General features: G+C 48.7%; 1 pseudogene; it reads left to right on the top strand.

Annotated features, from left to right (window-relative positions):
- Window positions 1–1,031: 1,031 nt before the first annotated feature.
- On the top strand, window positions 1,032–5,248 carry LOC126516635 (epidermal growth factor receptor-like; annotated as a pseudogene).
- Window positions 5,249–14,443: the final 9,195 nt, after the last annotated feature.

Here is a 14,443-nt window from a genome sequence, read left to right as displayed (position 1 = left end):
TCACTCTCGCCTTTTTCATCTTTCCTGTCTTCAATTCTCTTGACTTCCTAGTTTCCCGGCGGCAAGGGTTAACCTTGTGTGGCTAGCCAGCCTTGGGCACGCTATATTTGGTTATAGCAGCGATGTACGGCTGGCTCCATGGTGGGTGGCTGGCATCGCGGCCGAAAACCCAACTATACTTATGGAAAATGCCTTTCCTAAACTACCTGATCGCCCTCAGAAGCGAGGGCGCACCGAAGATGTTTTTCAGTTTTGCGGACAAGTCCCCAACTTTCCTCGATTCCAAGTAATTCACTCAGAAAAACCAGACAAACTAGTGAAATCCATTTCACCGTTCCTTGTTTCCAAGTCGTTGACTGAAGTTTTTGGTACAGGATATAAGATGTCGAGATTGTCAAGCAGTGATCTCCTTTTGGAGTTCCAAGATCAGAAGCAACACGAGAAACTGCCGAAACTTGTGTCATTTGGGGAGACCCAAGTAACAGTAACCCCGGGCCGTACTATGAAACCACCCGCGGCGTTGTCTCGGATGATGACTTGCTAGAGCTCACTGAAGCTGAACTCTTGGCGGGCTTCAGTGAACAAAATGTCATAAATGTTAAACGAATTCAGATGAGGCGAGATGGTAAAGAGATCAAGACGAAACATCTGATACTAACTTTCGGTTCAAGTGTCCTTCCCGAGTCCATCGAGGCCGGTTATATCAAACTCCGTATTAGGCCATACGTGCCCAATCCTCTTAGATGCTTTGAGTGCCAAAGGTTCGGCCACAGTTCACATAATTGTCGAGGCCGGCTGACATGTGCCAAGTGCAGTAACAATGAACATTCCTCTGAAACATGCCAGAACACTCCACATTGTGTAAAAGTGTGATGACGAGCATGCCGCATACTCGCGGTCTTGCCCGTCTTGGAAAAGAGAAAAAGAAATTGTGACAATCAAAGTCAAAGAAAACATATCTTTCAAAGAGGCACGTAGGCGGGTGTCATACCTGAATGAATGAATGAATGAATGAATGAATGAATGAATGAATGAACATCGAGCTGGCGGCGCTGCGCGACATCCTGCGCGGCAACGTGGCCTTCTTCCACAACTACAACCTGTGCCACGTGCGCCACATCCAGTGGCATAGGATCCTGTCCGGCACGTCGGCGCACATGTTCTACGTGTACAACTTCACGGAACCCGAGCCCAGCTGCCCGCCGTGCGACGTGTCTTGCCGCTGCGGCCACTGCTTGGGCGAAGGGCCGCACAACTGCCCGAAGTTCTCCAAGGTGAACTGCTCGCCGCAGTGCCAGCAGAGCCGCTGCTTCGGGCCGGAGCCGCGGGAGTGCTGCCACCTGTTCTGCGCCGGCTGCCGCGTGGGGCCCAAGCAGAGCGACTGTCTGGCCTGCCAGAACTTCTACGACGACGGCGTGTGCAAGCAGCAGTGTCCGCCCATGATCCGCTACAACCCAAACACCTACTCATTGGACCACAACCCGCACGACAAGTACGCGTACGGCGACACCTGCGCCGAGGACTGGCCCGAGCACCTGCTGCGCGAGAACGGCGCCTGCGTCCGCAACTGCCCGCCCAACAGGAAGGCGCAGCAGGGCGAGTGCGTGCCCTGCGACGGACCCTGCCCGACAAGTGAGTGTCCTCCGCCTAATGTGCACGACGTCTGGCCTTATACCGAGAGAAAAAAAGTACGCGGAGTATTTAGGAGGGTTTGGCCTTCACTAAATGAAGTTTGTACTGTACCACCGCCGGCGCCGCGCCTAACAGGTGGTCTCTCCGTTGATATGACGACCTTATCGCCTTGCGCTCGCTTCGAGGTGGCTTCACTGTGATATATAGCGGTGCGCTACGCCTTGGTTGATCAGTCTCGCCATGGAAGTCTATATCCATTCAGATATTGCTTTCGCAATTCAACCCGATTTAACCAGAGCTAAAGCACAGCCAATTTTTAATCGTGTGCCCGAGATTGTCGTTCACTTTGCAGACACCACTTTCTCGACGCGGGTGGCGATTGTGAGCCAGACCACTAGAATGTGACGTTAGCGTCGTTTTTACATGAGTGATAGTTGAGTGCGATGGAAGGATGGATAGTATGCGAGTGAGGCCAAAAACAAATATGCCTTTCCTACTTCTCGGCACGAAGGACAGATCGTATGGTAGAAAAAAAGAAATCTTCTCAACTTCAAGCAGTATAGTGCAGCAAAGTTGCCGCCCAAAGGCTACTAGAGGGGAATGCGGCCTCTGATTGAAGTTTGTCGTCCAGTCCACATTCTTGAGTTTAAAAAGCTTTTGCCTTGATGATAGAAAGCTGCCCTTCCAGGAATACGTTTCTCTTGTCACTGAGGTCGCCAGTATCTTCTGCTTGCATGTTTATATATTTAAACGAAACTGCAGTTTCTCCGCAGTCATTGCTAAAATAGGAAGAAGGGGCAGTTCTTTACCCGGTTACACAATCTTCTCGTCTTTCAGTGCTGAGTATTATAATGAATGACTGACAAGTTTTGTAAATGGCTGTTTCGGACGAATTCTTTCTTATGTAACGATGTCGCTGTGTCATTATGTTGAACGCGACTGGCAACGGGCATGCGGTCATGACGTAATGCTTTTTTCGTGTAATGTATACGATGCTACAACTCCGTCGTACGTAGCTCTTTCCAACTGAGCACAGCGCAGCGCGTGACGGGCGGCTTTCCGCATTACTCAGCACTCGCACAAATATGTTTCACACGGCCATCATCTTTAACGACGTTCACTGCGCACAAGAGCTTTTATCAAGCTTATTGATAGCTATGCCGATGCGGTGAGCACCGCGGAAGGACATGCCCGTGCAGTCTTGTGCAGCACTGAGCGGAGAGAACCTCTTCGTCTAGGGTATATTGCTCGTGTAACAAGCGCTAACCATGGCGCTTTCTCCCCGTACTCCACCCAACGTCTACTCCACAGAAGAAGAGCCTGGACCTGAGCCTCCTGCGCGACATCCGCGAGGTGACGGGCTACATGCTCACCTCGCACGTGGACGTGCAGCGCATCCTGCTGCCGAGCCTGATGATCATCCGGGACCGCAGCCTCTTCAAGCTGAGCGTGCACGACGAGGAGTTGGCGCTCATCGTGACGCTGTCCGATTGTGGAACACCGAGCTGTCGGCGCTGCGCGACAACCTGCGCGGCAACGTGGCCTTCTTCCACAACTACAACCTGTGCCACGTGCGCCACATCCAGTGGGATGGGATCCTGTCCGGCCCGTCGGCGCACATGGTGTACGTGTACAACTTCACGGAACCCGAGCGCAGCTGCCCGCCGTGCGACGCGTCGTGCCTCTGCGGCCACTGCTGGGGCGAAGGGCTGCACAACTGCCCCAAGTTCCCCAAGGTGAACTGCTCGCCGCAGTGCCAGCAGAGCCGCTGCTTCGGGCCGGAGCCGCGGGAGTGCTGCCACCTGTTCTGCGCCGGTGGCTGCGTGGGGCCCAAGCAGAGCGACTGTCTGGCCTGCCAGAACTTCTACGACGACGGCGTCTGCAAGCAGCAGTGTCCGCCCATGGGCCTATCTACTCATTGGACCACAACCCGCACGGCAAGTACGCGTACGGCGACACCTGCGTCGAGGACTGCTTCGAGCACCTGCTGCACGAAAACGGCGCCTGCGTCCGCAACTGCCCGCCCAACAGGAAGGCGCAGCAGGGCGAGTGCGTGCCCTGCGACGGACCCTGCCCGACAAGTGAGTGTGCTCCGCCTAATGTGCACGACGTCTGTCCTCATAGCGAGAGGAAAAAAGAAGTACGCGGAGTATTTAGGAGGGTTTGGCCTTCACTAAATAAAGTTTGTACCACCACCACCCCCGAGCCGGCGCCCGCGCTTAACAGGTGGTCTCTCCGTTGATATGACGACCTCCTCGCCTTGCGCTCGCTCCGTGGTGGCTTCACTGTGATGTACAGCGGTGCGCTACGCCTTGGTTGATCAGTCTCGCCATGGAAGTTATCGACGAAGAGTCTATATCCATTCAGATATTGCTTTCGCAATTCAACCCGATTTAGCCAGAGCTAAACCACAGCGAATTTTTAATCGTGTGCCCGAGACTGTCGTTCACTTTGCAGACACCACTTTCTCGACGCGGGTGGCGATTGTGAGCCAGACCACTAGAATGTGACGTTAGCGTCGCTTTCACATGAGTGACAGTTGAGTGCGATGGCAGAATGGATTGTATGCGAGTCAGGCCAAAAACAAATGTGCCTTTCCTATTCCTCGGCACGAAGGACAGATCGTATGGTAGAAAAAAAGAAATGCTCCCAACTTCAAGCAGTATAGCGCAGAAAAGTTGCCGCCCAAAGGCTATTAGAGGGGAATGCGGCCTCTGATTGAAGTTTGTCGTCCTGCCTACATTCTTTAGTTTAAAAAGATTTTGCCTTGATGATAGAAAGCCGCCCTTCCAGGAATACGTTTCTCTTGTCACTGAGGTCGCCAGTATGTTCTGCTTGCATGTTTATCTATTTAAACGAAACTGCAGTTTCTCCGCAGTCATTGCTAGAATAGGAAGAAGGGGCAGATCTTTACCTGGTTACACAATCTTCTCGTCTTTCAGTGCTCAGTATTATAATGAATGACTGACGAGTTTTGTAGATGGCTGTTTCGGACGAATTCTTTCTTATGTAACGATGTCGCTGTGTCATTATGTTGAATGCGACTGGTAACGGGCATGCGGTCAAGACGTAATGTTTTTTTCGTGTAGTGTATACGATGCTACAACTCCGTCGTACGTAGCTCTTTCCAACTGAGCACAGCGCAGCGCGTGACGGGCGGCTTTCCCGCGTTTCCTCTTGCAGACTGCCAAGGGGTGAGCGTAGTCAACTCAATCAACATCGAGGACTTCCGCGGCTGCACAATAATCGAAGGTTCCCTTACCATCTTGGACTCGACATTTAACGGCTTTCAGAAAGTTTACGCCGAGTACGTGTTTCTTCCTTTTTTTCTTTTTTCCTTGTACAAGTATGGCCGTCCAAAGCCTCTGAGGTGTGATGTATCTTGAGAGTTGTCTGGCCATACTCGTTGGAAAATATCACGGTCCCTTACGAACTTTCTCGCAGTTTCTCGCTCGGTCCGCGCTACGACAAGATGGACCCGAGCAAATTGGAAGTGTTCAGCACGCCGAAGGAAGTCACTGGCTACGCCAACATCCAGGCTTCTCATCCAAACTTGACATCGCTGTCGTACTTTCGCAATCTAGAAGTAATCGGCGGTCGGACACTAACAGAGTAAGATTTATTGTTTCTCCATTTTCACTGTTATGAACAGTGCAGAAAAAAAAATGCCCATTTCATATCATGCCGCGTGCGTGGCATTTCACGGTAAAGAAAACGTTGCATTCATATGTGAGTCTCGGTGATTGGGCTCTTGTGCGCTGTGCGGGTCAAGTTGATCGTACTTGTACTTCCATCAGTCACATAACTGTGTTAACGACAACAAAAAAACCTGCTCTTTGGAAAAATAACTAATAGCAGATACCACGCTGAGATTTCGGGGACCTCCTAAAAAAGAAGCTATGGTGTAACATGCATGGTGCTAGCTGTCTCCTTAGCACGTTCGTCAATTCCTATTTAGCGATTTACCGTCGATGTTAGTCCAGAGAAGTGCCGCAGACTATCTGTTTGTATCAAGGTTGCTATAACCCTTGTTACTTCGACATCGAAGAAGTAGAGATAGAGAAATTTATTGACAGAAAGGCAGAGAGGTCGGCCTGAGCTATGACTTGCTCTGGCCTGCTACTCTACACTGGGGTAGAGGGACGGGGAGGGAAATGGCTGATGAATGATGATGGTATAAGGAAGAGATGCGTATATAGAAATTCACAGAGTTGTGGCCTCTAAAGCCGTGCGTCCAACCCAGTGGCTTGGAGAAAAGCAATAGCGGCTCTTGTTACCAGGGCTGCGCTGTTTGCATTAGGCCAAGGACCTAAAAGAAACTCGTCCGATAGCGGTCTCTCATAGATCTTTGCAATGGAAGAGACAAGTTGCTGTCGTTCTTGCGCGTAGGCAGCACACACACAAAATATATGTTCAAGTGTTTCTGGCAACACACATCATTCACAGTTTGGGCTAGTATCACTGGCACCTATCATGTCTATAACGGTTGGTGAATGCGACACCAAGGCGAATCCAGTGCACCATGCTCGTGTGGCTTCCTTTGAGCTTGTGAGGCATACGAAATTTCATTTCTTGGTCCCATTTGTGTAATCGCTTGTGTCGTCGATCTGGGTGGGTCCAGTATTCTAATGTAGAGTTGCGGTTTACGCGACGAAGTAGGGCGTTTGTGTGTGTACGTGAGAACGGAATGCGTACTTCACAAGCATTATCTAAAGCAGTTTCCGCTTCAGCGTCTGCCTGTTCGTTCCCGATCAGGCCAGTGTGAGGGTATCCACTGAAAGGTGACATTGCGGCCATTTCTAGTTGCGTGGTCGAGGCGTTCTGTAACTTCTATAGCCATGGAATAATACGGGCCCCGTCTGAGGACACAGTCAATCGTTTGAAGAGCAGGCTTGCAATCGCAGAATATCGTCCATGCGTGAGGAGGCTCCTCGGAGAGAAATCGAAGTGCCTCCCGGATAGTAACAAGTTCTGCGGCAGTTGATGTTGAGCTATGGTCTAGTTTAAACCGCCGAGCGATGATCGTATGTGGATGACGAAGGTTGCAGTGGAGGCATATGGTGTGACAGAGCCATCGGTATTCACGTGTACAGTATCTCCGTATTTTGCAGAAATGTGCCGCAGGGTGAGTTGCCTGAGGCCAATAGATGCAACGGATGACTTTTTAGTAATTCCAGGTATCTGCAATGTAACGACAGGTTTAGGCAAAACCCACGGGGGTATTCTTGGAATACAGGCGGGAGAAAATCTCGACGGCAAAACGCTTACCGCTTCAGTAAGGATCGCTTCAGTGCCTGATGCGCGTTGCCTCCTTCGTTCTTTGTCTTGCGTCTCTGATGCGCTGCATATTTTAGGGATGACCCCAACGTCATATCGCAGACGGTGGCTGCCCGTTAATACGTGTCACGCCAGTCACCTTGAAACACAACCAAAGAAAGATGCGGGCTGCGTTTTTGCTGAAGTCGCAGTTCCGCCCGAAAGGAAAAGCATTGACTGTGATGGCTAAACGAAGTAAAGTAGTTTTGTCAGCCGCGTAAACTGCTGTAAACATTCTCTTACTAAATAAATTGATAAGCACGTTGTCGCGCGCAGCCAGGAAAACACGAACACATTGCACTCGATGACTGCGTACAGGCGCTGTCAGAACGCTGGCGTGATAAAGGGCAGCAGCAGCGGCGGCTAGTGAATTCATCTTTGTGCTGACTTTCACGTCATTGAGAACCAGGCGCGCCAGAACGCAGTGCAAGCGAAGCAATCGTCTGTCTCGGGCCGGGCTAACCTTCGCACCCACCGCAGATTATCTCCAAGGTAGGGCGTGTGCGGCCGCACTTTGCCACCGCAGGCGGAGTAGGAGAGGAAATGCACACTAACCTGCCTCCTCGCTCACCCCACTCCTAGCACGCGCACCTCTCCCCACTCTCACCTCCCCTCTCCCCTTTCGCCACCTGGCGAGCGTGAGATGAAGCCGCTACGTCAAACCACCACCCCTCTCGGTTCTCTCTGGAAAGCTTTCCCTCGCACATACAGCATGGGGTGCGTGGTCGCAGTGTTATCACACTTGGCCGCTTTATACGGAACATCACGGCGACGCCGGCGTTGAAAATTCGACTGGAGTGTCCATATAATTGCTATCGCAATAATATAACAAATTTCAGATCTCGGGTCGCGTTTTAATGAACGCGGCAAACGGGAGTAACTGGAAACTGTGCGGCGTGGGTAGTGCCGCGTGTACGCAGTGATTTACAAATGCGAACTTACGCGTTAGCCGCCTGTATAGGTTCCGACATACAGGAGTGACCGCTACGTTATTAGAAACTTGAAAGCGCAACTATTTGCTGCTATCACAACTATGCTCGTGCTATATTTAGCTTTCCAATGGCTTGGTATAGGCCGCATCCATAAGTTAGGTTTAACTGGTTTAGTGGTGTAATTGCAGTGGTTGTTGCAGTGCAGTGCGAGCGGATTTGGAACAGCTACGTGTACTTTACATGGACTGCTGCATATCAATGTGCAGTGGTACATCTGCTCACTGTGTGGCTTTGTAAAATGATGATATGTGGTGTTTAATGGCGCAAGGGCCAAGTATGACCAAAGAGCGCCATGCCAAAAGGTAATTTTAACAATGTATTGTGAATGCAGTGGATAGTGGATTTATCGTGGTAAATGTGACATGGCTGTAAAAAGGCCTAAAAACTGTCGCTGTAAATGGCGTAAAATAAATAGGTACTAAAATGATGACACTGATTAGGGTATGGACGATGGCAATTGGGTTTCGTTAAAAAACACGATGGAACAAGGCAACACATAACAGTGATAGTAAAACCTCAAGAGAGCCCTTTTATTAGAAGGGCTGTTAGTCGTGTGCTAAACATTTCCTGTCCAAATGATTTTGAGAGTATCTGTTTCCAATAAAAACTGTAAGACTAATTTCATGTTAAAAAGTGGTTCATCACTAAGAAAAAATGCAGGGTGAAGAGGTGTACTTTCACTATATGCAGAAGGAAAATACTTTTTTCCTCTCTGTTTCTATCGCAGGGCATTGAATAAGAACATGGAGTACTGTGAGACTCTTGCCGCACTTACCACAAGTCGGGGGATCGCCTCCAGTCAAGAGATAGGAGTGAGTACCGTATGTGTGGCCTATCCTTAGTCGGCAAAGAATTACTTCCTTGTAACGTGCTGTTTTCCCACTGATCCAGTTCCCCAGTTTTGGTTTTATTATGCGAAGCTTATTCATTACTTGTGTATCCCACTTGCCTTGCCAATGATTCCTTAATTTACGGCGCAGAAAAGGCTTTAGGTCTGTCGCAGGGATGGGAATATTTCCATCTCTGTCGCTAAAAGTTACGGATGTAGCGCTTTCGTCAGCTGCTTCGTTCCCTTTTATACCTTTGTGACCGGGTACCCAGCATATGATAGTCACTTGATTGCACATATATAGGGCGCACAATAAGTTATACAGCTCATTCAAAACGGAATTCTTATGTTTTTGTAAACTAATTAGTGCCCTCACGACACTTAACGAGTCTGTGAAGAGAACAGCCTTAGCGATGTTTGTGAGTCTGATGTGTTTAATAGCCGAGAGTATAGCGTATGCTTCCGCTGTAAAGATGCTTGTGTGTGGGTTTAGTGTCCCAGATATTGAAAATGATGGTCCAAGAGCTGCGTAAGCAACACCATCAGCAGACTTCGAAGCATCCGTGTAGAATTCAGCACAGGAATACTTCTCTTTTAGTTCAAGAAAATGTGATTTTATGTGAGCCTCAGGCGCTCGTTTCGATATTTCTAGGAAAGATATGTCACATTGAATAGTTTGCCAGTCCCAAGGCGGTGGGAACCGAATAGGAGCCATTAGGGTATTTTCTACAAAAGGGACGCCTGTTTCTTCTGACAGTGCTTCCACTCGGAGGGACAGAGGAGGCCTGATGGCTGGGCGGTTACGGAATAGCCTGGCAGTGGACAAGTCGCTAATTGCAAAATGACATGGATGCTGAATATCTGATTTAACTTTCAAGGCGTAAGAGAAAGATAAATATGCTCTTTGTAGATGAAGAGACCATTCGTTGGATTCAACGTACAGGCTCTCTACAGGACTAGTCCTGAAGGCACCTGTAGCAAGACGGATACCCAAGTGGTGAATCGAATCTATCATCTTCAAGGCACTAGGCGTAGCAGAACTATACACTATAGCACCATAGTCAAGGCGTGACCTTATCAGACTTTTATACAGGCTCAAAAGGCATCTTCTGTCACTTCCCCAGGATGTACGGGACAAGAGCTTCAGAAGATTCATTGTCTTCACGCACTTCGCCTTAAGATATTTCAAGTGGGGGATAAATGTTAATTTAGTGTCTAATATGAGGCCTAAAAATTTATGTTCATGGCTCACTGGGAGCTGTTGTCGATTAAGATAAATAGCGGGTTCAGGTAATATACCTCTTTTGTTCGAGAAGAGAACACACGTGCTTTTTTGCGGGTTTAATTTAAACCCATTCTCGTCAGCCCACATTGACAATTTGTTTAGCCCAAGCTGCACATGTCGCTCACAGATGGAAAGACTACATGATTTAAAACCTATTTGTACGTCATCTACATACACAGAATAAAACATTGTACGTGGTATGATAGTATAAAGTGAGTTCATTTTTATAACGAATAGAGTGCAGCTAAGCACGCCACCCTGCGGTACACCTGTTTCCTGTGCAAATAGACGAGATAGCACATTACCAACTCTGACGCGGAACGTGCGGTTAGACAGGTAACTTTGGATGACATTCAGCAAATTACCTCGGACTCCCATTTCGGCCAGATCACGGAGAATTCCGAACCGCCACGTGGTGTCGTAAGCCTTCTCCATGTCAATAAATACTGACAAAAAGAACTGCTTATGTACAAAAGCATCGCGAATATTCGTCTCGATGCGGACAAGGTGATCAGTTGTGGATCTACCTTCCCTGAAACCACACTGTAGGGGATCTAATAGTTTGTTACTTTCAAGAAAATGAAGGAGACGCCGGTTAACCATTTTTTTAAAGAGTTTACATAGGCAACTTGTCAACGCTATAGGCCTATAGCTGTTGACTGAAGTTGGGTCCTTGCCGTCTTTTAGTATTGGAACATTTATTGCTTCCTTCCAGGCGGATGGAATGTAGCCGGCAGAGAACACAGAGTTGAAGAGTGTCAGTAGTGTTTTGTGGGTCTCAGGGTGTAGGTGTTTGATCATTATATACAATATTCTGTCACTTCCTGGAGCGGACTTGTTACAGCCATTCAGCGCAGCCTGAAATTCCGCCATGGTAAATGGGCGGTTGTAAGGTTCGTTGCTATTTCCTTTCCGACTCAGAGGCAGTCGTTCCGCTTGTTGCCGGTATCTCAGAAATGTGTCTGAATAGTGGGATGAGCTAGAAATCCTTTCGAAATGTACCCCTAGAGAGTCGGCTTGGTCAATGAGTGTGTCTCCTTGTGTATTTACCAATGGTAGAGGATGAGTTTCGCGGCCTTTTATTTTGTTTACCCTGTTCCAGGCTTTTCCCTCGTCTGTATAAGAATTAATACTAGAGATGTATTTTTGCCAGCTTTCCCTTTTGGCAAGGCGGCGCGTTCTTCTACCTTCTGATTTTATTTTCTTGAAGCTAATCAAGTTTTCGGTAGTTGGGCAGTCGCGAAGGCGACTCCAAGCCTTATTTTGATTTTTGCGGGCTTCCTTACACTGCTCATTCCACCAAGGAATACGCCGTTTAGAGGGTGATCCATTCGTTTGAGGGATACATATTGATGCAGCATCAGTTATAAATGCCGTCAAATAAGATACTATATCATCGATTGAGAGAGTACAGATCTCATCCCAGGTCAAATGTGTGAGCTCTCTGTATCTTTTCCAGTCAGCACAGTCGACCTTCCAACGCGGCAGATGTGGGGAACACTTATCGCCTTTTGTTAATCTTAGGATAATTGGGAAATGGTCACTCCCATATGGATTTTTAATCACGTCCCACTCCAGGTATGGAACTAGTGTACTTGATGTTATACTTAAGTCAATGGATGAGAACGTTTTGTTAGCCACGCTGTAGAATGTGGGTTCTTTTTTGTTTAGTAAGCATGCATTGGAGGATAAAAGGAACTTTTCTAATAAGCGCCCTCTCGTATCACAACGGGAATCTCCCCAGAGGGTGTTATGTGCGTTTAAATCACCTACTACAATGTAAGGTTCGGGGAGTTCTGCGATAAAGCTCTGGAATTCTATTGTGGAAAGTTTATGGCATGGAGGGATGTACAGAGAGCTAACTGTTACTAACTTGTCAAATAGCACGGCTCTGATTGCCACTGCCTCAAGGGACGTTTGCAGATGTAAATGTTGGCAGGCGATACTCTTATCAACTATAATAGCAACACCGCCTGACGAGGCGAGAGCGTCACTGCGATCTTTGCGGTAAATGGCATATTGTTTGAGAAAGTTAGTATGTGAAGGATTGAGGTGTGTCTCTTGCACACACAGCACCCTTGGATTAAACCTGCGCAGGAGTTCCTTAATATCATCAAGATTATGTAATAAACCTCTCACATTCCAATGCATTATCTGTGTGTCCATATTGGAAGTGTTTTATGGTGTGTGTCAAGAGATCAATTAGGTTGGCTCAAGGGACCTTTTCAGGCCCCTTGATGCGGGGTATTTCTTTTTTCTTGGCGCGCTCCAGGGAGCCACGCCGTTCCTTCGGCGTCTGAGACGCCGGAGAAGTTTTTGTGACATCCATCGCCTCGTCAGAGGCGCTGGATGACGCCCGCTCAGCGGGCACGCGCGGGGGTTTTTCGGGCCTGTCTGCACGAGCAGTGGCCCTGGGACCACCAGGCTCGGAGGTCTGCTGGCCCTTCGTGGTAGGGGGCGGAAGAGCAGTGACTGCTCCCGCCAGGGGGGCTGATGGCGTAACCGCCGTCACACTCCGTGTGACTTGCGCGGCCGCCAGAAGATGTGGCGCTGCCCCCCGGCGCGTCACATCACTGTAGGACGGATTCGATTGGTTGTTGACACTAAAACGCTTGCGCGCTTCTGGAAAAGAGATGTTTAGTTTTACCTTCAGTTCGATTATTTGTTTTTCTTTCTTCCATGACGGGCACGATCGCGAATAGGCGGGGTGGTCTCCGTCACAGTTGGCGCAGTGGGTTGTAGAAGAACAGTTGTCTGAAGAGTGGTCTTTAGATGCACATTTTGCACAAGTGGCACGCCCTCGGCTGCTCTGAGACCCATGCCCAAAACGCTGACACTTGAAGCATCGGCGCGGATTGGGAATGTACGGTCGTACGCGTAGTTTACAATATCCTGTCTCTAATGAATCAGGTAGTTCACTTGTTCCAAATGTTATTATTAGATGCTTTGTTGGAATTTCTTTGTCGTCACGCCTTAACTTAATTCGTTGCACCTTTACCACGTTTTGGTCTTGCCAGCCTTCCAACAGCTCGCTCTCACTAAGATCAAGGAGGTCATCATCAGAAATGACACCACGCACAGTGTTCATAGACCGGTGGGGGCCCACAGATACAGGAATGTCACCAAACGCAACAAGTTTCGTCAGTTTGCTGTATTGGAGCTTGTCACGCACTTCCAGAAGAAGGTCGCCGCTTCCCATCTTCGTTACTTTGTAACCAGAACCGATTGCTTCTGTCAGGCATTTTGCGACCACAAACGGGGATATTGTACGGACTGTCTTGGTTTCGTGTTGACTATGTATTACGTGGTACTTGGGAAATATTTCTTTTGGTTTGAAGAGAAAGTTGAAGGTTTCATCGGTGCGCCCCCTCTTCAGGGAGCGATCAGGGAGTGTGGGGAAATTTGAAGCCATATATAGGATTACTGTATTCGGAAGGAATGCCCGCCGCCCACCTCGGAGCCCAACCTGGGGACGTCACAGGATTAGAAAAATTCTATTCTGCGTACGCCAGCGGTACGTTCCCACTATAACCTAATATATATATACCCAAGACTGGATATATTACACAAGGTTAACCCTTGCCGCCCGGAAATACGGAAGTAATTAGAAGTGAAGAGAAGACAGGAAAGATGGAAAAGTGGGAGAGGAAGACGAAGAATGGAGAGGAGGACAGGAAAAGGCGACTGCCGATTTCCTCCAGGTGGGTCAGCCTGGAGGTGCCGTCTATGTGAAGCCGAGGCCGAAGAGGTGTGTTGCCTCCGCCGGGGGGCCTTAAAGGTCCAAACACCCAGCATCGGCTCAACCTCCAGGATCCCCCTTTCCCCAGACACGGCGAAGCCGCGCACGGCTACACGCGGGAGGGTCCAACCCTCGTGTGCTCGAGTACGTGGTGTCGCAACACACCAAACGCCTGCTAACGCAGACGCCCCTGCGGGGGTGGCTTTGTAAAATGAACACGCAGAAATTTTGTCAATTTATCAGGAGCACAGCAAGTGGGGCACAACACTATTTGCGTAATTCTTCAGTAATAACGAGATCGCCTTTAATTATAACACAATCACTTGATACAGTACTGAAAAATGTGGAAATGTTATCCTGGCAGAAAATATAACAAAATTCCTTTAAGATTTTTCACTGACAAAGAAATGGAACAAGTAGCATCCAATACAGATGAAAAAGTGAGTTTTCGTGTCTCAGTTTGCTGGAGGTCAAATTGTACACTGTTTGCTGCTGCCCTTGTTTAGGGATTGTACTTCATTCATCGTAAAACATTCAGCTATGATTACGATACTCCCTGATGCGAAATTTGAGTGCAGCTGTAGCCATCGTCGCCGCAGAGCCCGTCTTGCACGGAACTACCGTACTTACTCTTCTAATCTAGGCCGACC

The sequence above is a fragment of the Dermacentor andersoni genome, chromosome 1 (assembly GCF_023375885.2).
Source record: "Dermacentor andersoni chromosome 1, qqDerAnde1_hic_scaffold, whole genome shotgun sequence".
Taxonomy (NCBI): Eukaryota; Metazoa; Arthropoda; class Arachnida; order Ixodida; family Ixodidae; genus Dermacentor; species Dermacentor andersoni.
Note: the sequence above shows the minus strand (reverse complement) of the source record. Positions and strands in the feature narration are given on the sequence as shown.